Source organism: Neoarius graeffei, chromosome 4 (genome assembly GCF_027579695.1).
Source record: "Neoarius graeffei isolate fNeoGra1 chromosome 4, fNeoGra1.pri, whole genome shotgun sequence".
Lineage (NCBI taxonomy): Eukaryota > Metazoa > Chordata > Actinopteri > Siluriformes > Ariidae > Neoarius > Neoarius graeffei.
Window position 1 is genome coordinate 78,668,966 of NC_083572.1, and position 8,452 is coordinate 78,677,417.

Consider the following 8,452-nt stretch of genomic DNA (forward strand, 5'->3'; position numbering starts at 1 on the left):
ATTTTATTACTCAGCAATCAAAATTTGGAATCAACTCCCCAACAATATTAAAAGTATTCAGAACAGGTCCAGTTTCAAACTGTCAGTGAAGAATCATCTTTTTAATGGTCTTAGACAGCAAGAAAATAACACCTTTTTATTTTACTAATTTTTTTTTTTTAGTATAATCAAATTCCAGTCTAGTCCATACAATGCATTTTCATTGTCTACTAGTCTAGTCAATTTAAGTCAATTTATTATTATTATTATTATTATTATTATTATTATTATTTTATTATTGTAGGTTGTTGTTATTATTATTTTCACCATTTACATAGTACAGTGAGTCAATATTAAGTCAAATCATAACGTTGCCATTGCTGTTTTACGTGTTTTAATGGGACCACAATGGAAATAAGTGCTTGCGCTTTCTTGTGTAATCCTGATTTTAATGTATTTTGTACTTCATTTTACATTATGATCGAATAAAATCAAATCAAATCAAAATGTGGTAAATGACTATTCTAGCTGCAAATGTCTGGTTTTTGGTGCAATATCTCCATAGGTGTATAGAGGCCCATTTCCAGCAACTCTCACTCCAGTGTTCTAATGGTACAATGTGTTTGCTCATTGCCTCAGAAGGCTAATGGATGATTAGAAAACCCTTGTACAATCATGTTAGCACAGCTGAAAACAGTTGAGCTCTTTAGAGAAGCTATAAAACTGACCTTCCTTTGAGCAGATTGAGTTTCTGGAGCATCACATTTGTGGGGTCGATTAAATGCTCAGAATGGCCAGAAAAATGTCTTGACTATATTTTTTATTCATTTTACAACTTATGGTGGGAAATAAAAGTGTGACTTTTCATGGAAAACACAAAATTGTCTGGGTGACCCCAAACTTTTGAACGGTAGTGTACATGTGAAAGTAATGAGCGCATCCCTTCACCAGAACTTACAGTGATAAGAAGTGAAAGCTGATTGAAGGTTCCATTCCAACAGCAGCAGTGCAGCTACACCTCTGCCCTGTTAAAGCTAAACTGCCTTTCGAGTTCATAAAATCAGTGAAATTTAGTTCTCTCTGACATTTGGTCATTGTGATAGATGTTTATTTCTGTAATATTTCACAAAATATCAGGCCATTCTGTGGCTGAAAAGTTATTAAATTTGAGGGGATTCCCGAGCAAATAATGTGCATGAAATCGCTCGCTTTGCGCAGTCAAGCAGACAGAGGAAGTCCGTGTGCGCATGCGCAGGTTTATCTTGACCGTGCACTGACATAATTTCCATCTTTTCTTTAATCCTGACCAGCTTTCCTGTACCTGCAGATGAAAACATCCCCACAGCATGATGCTACCACCACCATGCTTCACTGTCAGAATGGTGTTCTCAAGGTGATGGGAAGTGTTGGGTTTGCGCCACACATGGTGTTTCCCATGATAGACAATTAGTTCAACTTTAGTCTCACCTGACCATAGAATCTTCTTCCATGTTTTTGGGAACAATATATGTTCATATATTGAACACACACACACACACCTTGTCAGCACCATGAGTATGTTTAACAATTTAATGGCTAGTAAATTTGGAATTAATTAAATAGTAGCCAAAGTAGCCAAGTTAGGCTACTAGACTGATATCTGGGTGGGAGTCATATCAAAACAGGGAGAAATTAGTCAGACATCATGACTGTCTGTGTCATACAATTAATTGCTTATTTCTACTGCACTTCTGATTTAGCTTTGAGATTCGCCGATTATCAGTAATGTTACCTGTAGGTTCTGTGCTGGGCGGCACGGTGGTGTAGTGGTTAGCGCTGTCGCCTCACAGCAAGAAGGTCCTGGGTTCGGGGCCGGCGAGGGCCTTTCTGTGCGGAGTTTGCATGTTCTCCCCGTGTCCGCATGGGTTTCCTCTGGGTGCTCTGGTTTCCCCCAAAGACATGCAGGTTAGGTTAACTGGTGACTCTAAGTTGACCGTAGGTGTGAATGTGAGTGTGAATGGTTGTCTGTGTCTATGTGTCAGCCCTGTGATGACCTGGCGACTTGTCCAGGGTGTACCCCGCCTTTCGCCCGTAGTCAGCTGGGATAGGCTCCAGCTTGCCTGCGACCCTGTAGAAGGATAAAGCGGCTAGAGATAATGAGATGAGGTTCTGTGCTGTTCCTGTTGGTGTTTTCTGTCCAAAATGGCAGAAATAATCCCATCTCATTATCTCTAGCCGCTTTATCCTTCTACAGGGTCGCAGGCAAGCTGGAGCCTATCCCAGCTGACTACGGGCGAAAGGCAGGGTACACCCTGGACAAGTCGCCAGGTCATCACAAGGCTGACACATCCTTTCAGCAAAGGCCAAAATCTCACAGGAATGTTTCCAACACTTGGCGAGATCCATACAAAGACCTGAGGATCAAGGGTTTAATTATGGACCTCAATACTTGTAGCATTTTATAAGCTCGTGGACTGTCCAAATTTAGCTGTAAATCAAACAAAAAAAAAAAAACAGGGCTCGTCCGGGATTTGAACCCGGGACCTCTCGCACCCAAAGCGAGAATCATACCCCTAGACCAACGAGCCATACCTTCAGACTACAAATTAATATTTAAAAGGTTGACTGTACCAAATCCCTGCATGCATTATATTCATGTTAGAGTTTATGTGATGTGTTTAGGGAGTTAAAATTGTCGTTTTTAATTCCTTTATGGCGCTGGTTATGCCACTTTTTCAAGACGCAGTAGAAATCCTTACTTTAACTCCGTAAATAACGTTAAACATGATGTAATGGCTACATCAGGAGTAATGTTTCAGTGCTTAAATTAATTTATTCTATCTCTTCAATATAATACCTATATTATAATAATATACTTTCTATATTAAACACGAAACCAATAACGTGTTCATATACTACTACTGTATACTTTATTGCAAAACTAAACCCAAACAGGCCGGTTAGCTCAGTTGGTTAGAGCGTGGTGCTAATAACGCCAAGGTCGCGGGTTCGATCCCCGTACGGGCCAATGTGATCTTTTTCTGTGACTCTATATAAAAAATATATAAAAACACAATACGATTCAAGGACGTAGAAGACAGAGTACAGAATAACTAAACGTAATCACAAACACATCACCCTACTTGAAAAATGCTGCCACTGACAGGCTTATCCCAGAGCAATGTACTAACCCCATTTTCAAATTAAATTTATTTTTATAGCGCTTTTAACAATAGACATTGTTGTAAAGCAGCTTTACAGAAAATCAAAGACTTTAAATATGAGCTAATTTTATCCCTAATCTATCCCCAATGAGCAAGACGGTGGCAAGGAAAAACTCCCTCAGATGACATGAGGAAGAAACCTCGAGAGGAGCCAGACTCAAAAGGGAACCCATCCTCATTTGGGTGATTACAGACAAAGTGATTATAAGAAACTTGCTTCTATAACAATGTCCTATATACAGTAGTCACAAACTATAACTGTGAAACCAGGTAACTGATTATCGTTTTAACATGAAGTCTGTTTTGTTGAAGTTATAAACTGTTCATTGATGGAAACTTGGGTGCAAAACTGTTCATGACAACTGCAGTCCTAAGGTTAGCAAGTTAACTGTAGTCCTCAGCCATAAAAGCATTGTGTCCAGAGCTATCTTCCAAGTGTGACTTTCGACTGTCCATATGGGACCATCCTCCACAGGAGCGATGTGATGAGACTCCAGCCAGATGTAGGGCATCAGGATGGATCAGGCAGGTCTGAGGAGCAGAAGAGGTCAGCATCTTGGTCTCAGGATCAACATGTAACTCAGAGGGACAGGGAGAGAGAAAAAGAGAACACAGGTTCTTAGGTATGCCCAACGTCATCTAATACGTAAGAATAGTAGACATTTTGCACTGAGTGCAAGCAGGGACTCCGGCAAAAAAAAACCTATGACAGCATAACTAAAAGGGGAGAGCCAAGTAGGCATGGCGGGTCATAAATGACCAGAAGTTTGTTCAGGTACTGTGGCGTGAGACCATTCAGTGCTTTAAAGGTCAATAGTAGTATTTTATAATCAATACGAAATTTGATTGGGAGCCAATGCGGTGTGGATAAGACAGGCGTGATGTGGTCATAGCTTCTAGCTCTAATAAGGACTCTTACTGCTGCATTTTGAACTAACTGGAGCTTGTTTATGCACTTATTGGAACATCCAGACAGTAAGAAATTACAATAATTCAACCTGGAGGTAATGAAAGCATGAACTAGTTTTTCTGTGTCATGTAGTGACATTAAATCTCTTATCTTAGCAATATTTCTGAGATGAAAGAAAGCTATCCAGGTAATGTTATTGATATGAGTTTCAAATGAAAGACTGGAGTCAATGATCACCCTGAGGTCTTTTACTGCTGCACGTGAAGAAACAGAAAGGCCATCCAGAGTTACTGTGTAATAAGAAAACCTACTTCTCGCTGCATGTGGTCCTAGTACAAGTACTTCAGTCTTGTCAGAATGAAGCAGAAGGAAGTTAATAAAGCATCCAGTGTCTAATGTCCTTTACACTTTCCTCAATTCTATTAAGCTGGTGTCTCTCATCTGGCTTTGCAGAAACATACAACTGTGTGTCATCAGCATAACAGTGGAAACTAATACCATGCTTACGAATAATATCAACCAGAGGTACCATATATAAAGAAAAAAGCAGTGGGCCTAAGACAGAACCTTGTGTAACACCAAACTTTACCTCAGTATGTCTAGAAATATCACCATTTACATCAACATAATAATTGCGATCAGTTAAATAAGAGCTGCGCCAGGAGAGGGCCGTTCGCTTAACTCCCACAATATTTTCTAGTCTATCCAGGAGAATGGAATAATCAATGGTGTCAAAGGCTGCACTAAGGTCAAGCAACACAAGCAGGGAGACACAGCCCTGATCAGATGCCAACAGTAGGTCATTTACTACTTTAACCAAAGCTGTCTCTGTGCTATAATGAGGTCTAAATCCTGACTGATACATTTCATGGATGTTATTCCTATGTAAATATGAGCATAACTGCTGTGCCACAGCTTTTTCTTGGATTTTGGAGATAAAGGGGAGATTTGATATTGGCCGATAATTTTCAGAAAAGTTGGATTATTTTCCAAAATGCAATAAAAACATAAACCTTTACTGACAAAAGTACAAAGAAAATATTTTCAATAGTTTTACTAACCAACTTAATTGCATTTTGCAAATATAAATGGAGTGAGAATTCAATGCCTGCAACACACTCAAAAAAATTTGGGACAGAGGCATTATTACCATTGTATTACATCGCCTTTCCTTTTAATAATACTTTTTAATCATAGGGGATCTGAGGATACTAATTGTTGTAGTTTTACAATTGGATTTTTTTTCCATTCTTGCTTTGATACAAGACCTCAACTGCTCAACAGTTTGCGGTTGCCAGTGTCTGATTCTCCTCTTCATGATGTGCCATACATTCTCGATTGGAGACAGATCCAAATTGACAGCAGGCCAGTCAAGCACACAGACTCTGTGTCTATGAAGCCACACTGTTGTAGCCCGTGCAGAATGAGGCATGGCATTGTCCTGCTAAAATAAGTATGGCCTTCCCGAGAAGAGACATTGCCTTGATGACAATATACGTCTCTCTAAAATCCCAACATATGCCTCTGCGTCAATGGTACCTTCACACACACACATCTCACCCACGCCGTGGGTAGTGATTGCACTCCCATACCATCACAAATGCACCTTTTTGCACCTTTCTCTGATAACAAACTGGATGGTCATGTTCACCTTTGGCACGGAGAACTTGACGGCCGGTTTTCCCAAAAACAAGCCGAAATGTGGACTCATCTGACCACAGCATGTTTTCACGGTCTTTTGTTCCATCTAAGATGAGTTCTGGCCCAGAGACATCGGCAGCGGTTCTGCATAGAATTGATGAATAGCTTCCTCCTTGAGTAATACAGTTTCAGGTTGCATTTCTGGATGCAGTGGCAAAAGCTTTGGAAAATACTCCCAAGGCCATGTGGCTATATTTGTCATATTAGGATGACGGTTTCTCAAGCAGTGCCGCCTTAGGGCTTGAAGGTCACGCACATTCAATGGTGGTTTCCAACCTTGCCCTTTACACACTGAGATGTCTCCAAATTCCCTAACTCTTTGCACAGTATTATGTACCGTAGATTTTGAAAAACCTAAAATCTGGCATTGAGAAATGTTCTTTCAATTAACTAATCATTTTGGTCATGAATTTTGACACAAAGGAGTGAGCCACAGCCAATCCTTGCTGTTACCAATTAACCTGATTATTGTGGAATCTTCCAAAATGGTGTTACTTAAATATCCTACAAACATTTCAATCTTCTTTAGCCTCTATACAACTATTTTGTGTTGCAGGCATCAAATTCTAACTTCATTTATATTTACAAATACACAAGTTGGTCAGTAAAACTGTTGAATTTTTTCTTTGCACTTCTGTCAGTTCATGCGAATTAACATCACAGATTTTTGTATCATATTTTGGAAAATACCCCAACTTTTCTGGAAATGGGGCTCATACAGGTACAAAGGTGTGATTGCTCCCGATCAATAAGGTCTTAAGTAAAAGCAGGAGAAATAAAAAAAAAAAAAATGCTTCATTCAGTTTATTTTTTTTTTTTATAGCATTGAAGTAGTCACTTTAAGTTTCACATTGTTCCTCAGGACAGAGACCCTACATGATACTGCAAACATGTATTTATAACTGAGGATCCTTTAAGTCTTCCACGTCCCAGTCATATCCATGAAGTCAGTCTTACTGCCTTTATTAGATATCTTCTTCCATTCCTTTTGGTCAGATAATCCAGCAACATGGTCTTAAATTGAGTGTTTTCCAGATCACACTCAGACCTAAATTTATCAATGGTTTAAAATTAACTCTATATTATAAACATTATACAATAAACAAGCACACCATTAGTAACAGCAATAAGTGTGCTACAAAAAAAAAAAATCTGTACTAATTAAGCCATTATAGAAACCTCAGTTCTCCCCTAATATACTGGTTTTTTAACCAAATTTGATAGAAACTTGTTTATATTCTTATATTACTGTACTTTTTGGTGTAAGCACTAAGGAACACACCTTACCTGTATAGTTAGTACAGATAAACATTTATTTGGTCCCAATGTTACCTTAAAAAAAATTCCAGAATTTGATTGCCACTCTCCACATCGAGTGGAGTTAAATTCAAAATTCCCCCTCCCGTCACATTAGGCTGCTTAAAGGCAAATGGTTTTCATTACCTTTACCTCCCTCTGAGCTTGACTTGGTTTGAAAGATGCCCAACTCCCTTCACCACACATTTAACTTCCAATTACACCTTTTCATTGAGCTTTCCATTTTATTAAAAAAAAAAAAAATTAAAGAAAGCAGTTTCTAGTGGAGCCCTCTGCTGCCTGCAAAGTGTATCACACTAAGACAAGCACTGTAGGTCTCAGCATTTGACGAGTTGGGCCACTAAATCAAGTGAGCCTTCTGAAAAACATTTACCACCATGAAAATGATGGACTGATCAAGTTGGCCAAGATTCCTCTTAAATGCTATGTAGGGTGGTATGCAGTTTCATTCTAGTGCATGGTGGCGGGGGGGGTGGATACTGTACATGAAGCTGGTGGTTTTAAAAGAAAAAAAAAAAATTAGGCAGGCTTCAGATGTTCCATTTTTATTTGCTTTTTTGGATAATTTCATTTCCAGTGTTATCCTTTTTTTTTTTTTTTACACATTTGCATAATTCATATAAGGCTATTAAGAGGGCCACTGCTATGGATTCAGACCTGCATAGCAACTGGAAGACCAAAAAAAAAAAAAGGGGGGGGGGGGGGGGGGGGCTAAAACACTGACCCAGGAGCAAAGATGAGCAACACATGACAGTACTTGACAATTTATTGGCACCAAAAAAAAAAAAAAAGTATGCTTCTTCCCCTTCCAACCCAGATTGGATTAAATTTTCAATAAGTCAAGATTTTTATGACGATCAAAAGGGAGAGCACGGACATTTAACTCCTTTAGTGTGGACCTCAGAAACCTTTTTTCACAGGAAACTACACGCCCTTAGCACTTTGAAAGAAGCTGGCAGTTTGGTTGAGAACTGTCATGAAACACGATTCATCTGTTGGAGTTTCTAAGGCTGTGTTGAACACTGATTTCTTGCCCAGATACATGAAAGTTAAAGGGAAGAAACAGGGGAAGACCACCAAAATGTCTGCAACAGGATTACGTACACAGTTGCCTTCGGGAGGATGTTCATTTAATTTAAAAAAAAAAAAAAAAAAAAGGGGGGGGGGGGGGGGAACCCATTCCCTTTGGGTGCATGACTTCAGTCAGAAGCATCTTTAGAGGTATACAGCATGTTTTACCCTACCCCCACTGCAAAGGCAACTAAACAGAGCAGCTTAAATCAACCCTGAACACTCAAGTGTACAGTTAACAGGTATGTACTAATCACTGTTTAGACCTGAA

At 39.2% G+C, this 8,452-nt stretch overlaps 2 non-coding genes across 2 annotated transcripts; one reads left to right on the plus strand and one right to left on the minus strand.

Moving 5' to 3' along the window:
- Nucleotides 1-2,474: 2,474 nt before the first annotated feature.
- Nucleotides 2,475-2,546, minus strand: trnap-ugg (transfer RNA proline (anticodon UGG)). Its single transcript has one exon. It is a non-coding gene; the product is annotated as a tRNA-Pro (tRNA).
- A 366-nt stretch (nucleotides 2,547-2,912) lies between these two features.
- trnai-aau (transfer RNA isoleucine (anticodon AAU)) lies at nucleotides 2,913-2,986 on the plus strand. The gene has a single exon. It is a non-coding gene; the product is annotated as a tRNA-Ile (tRNA).
- Nucleotides 2,987-8,452: the final 5,466 nt, after the last annotated feature.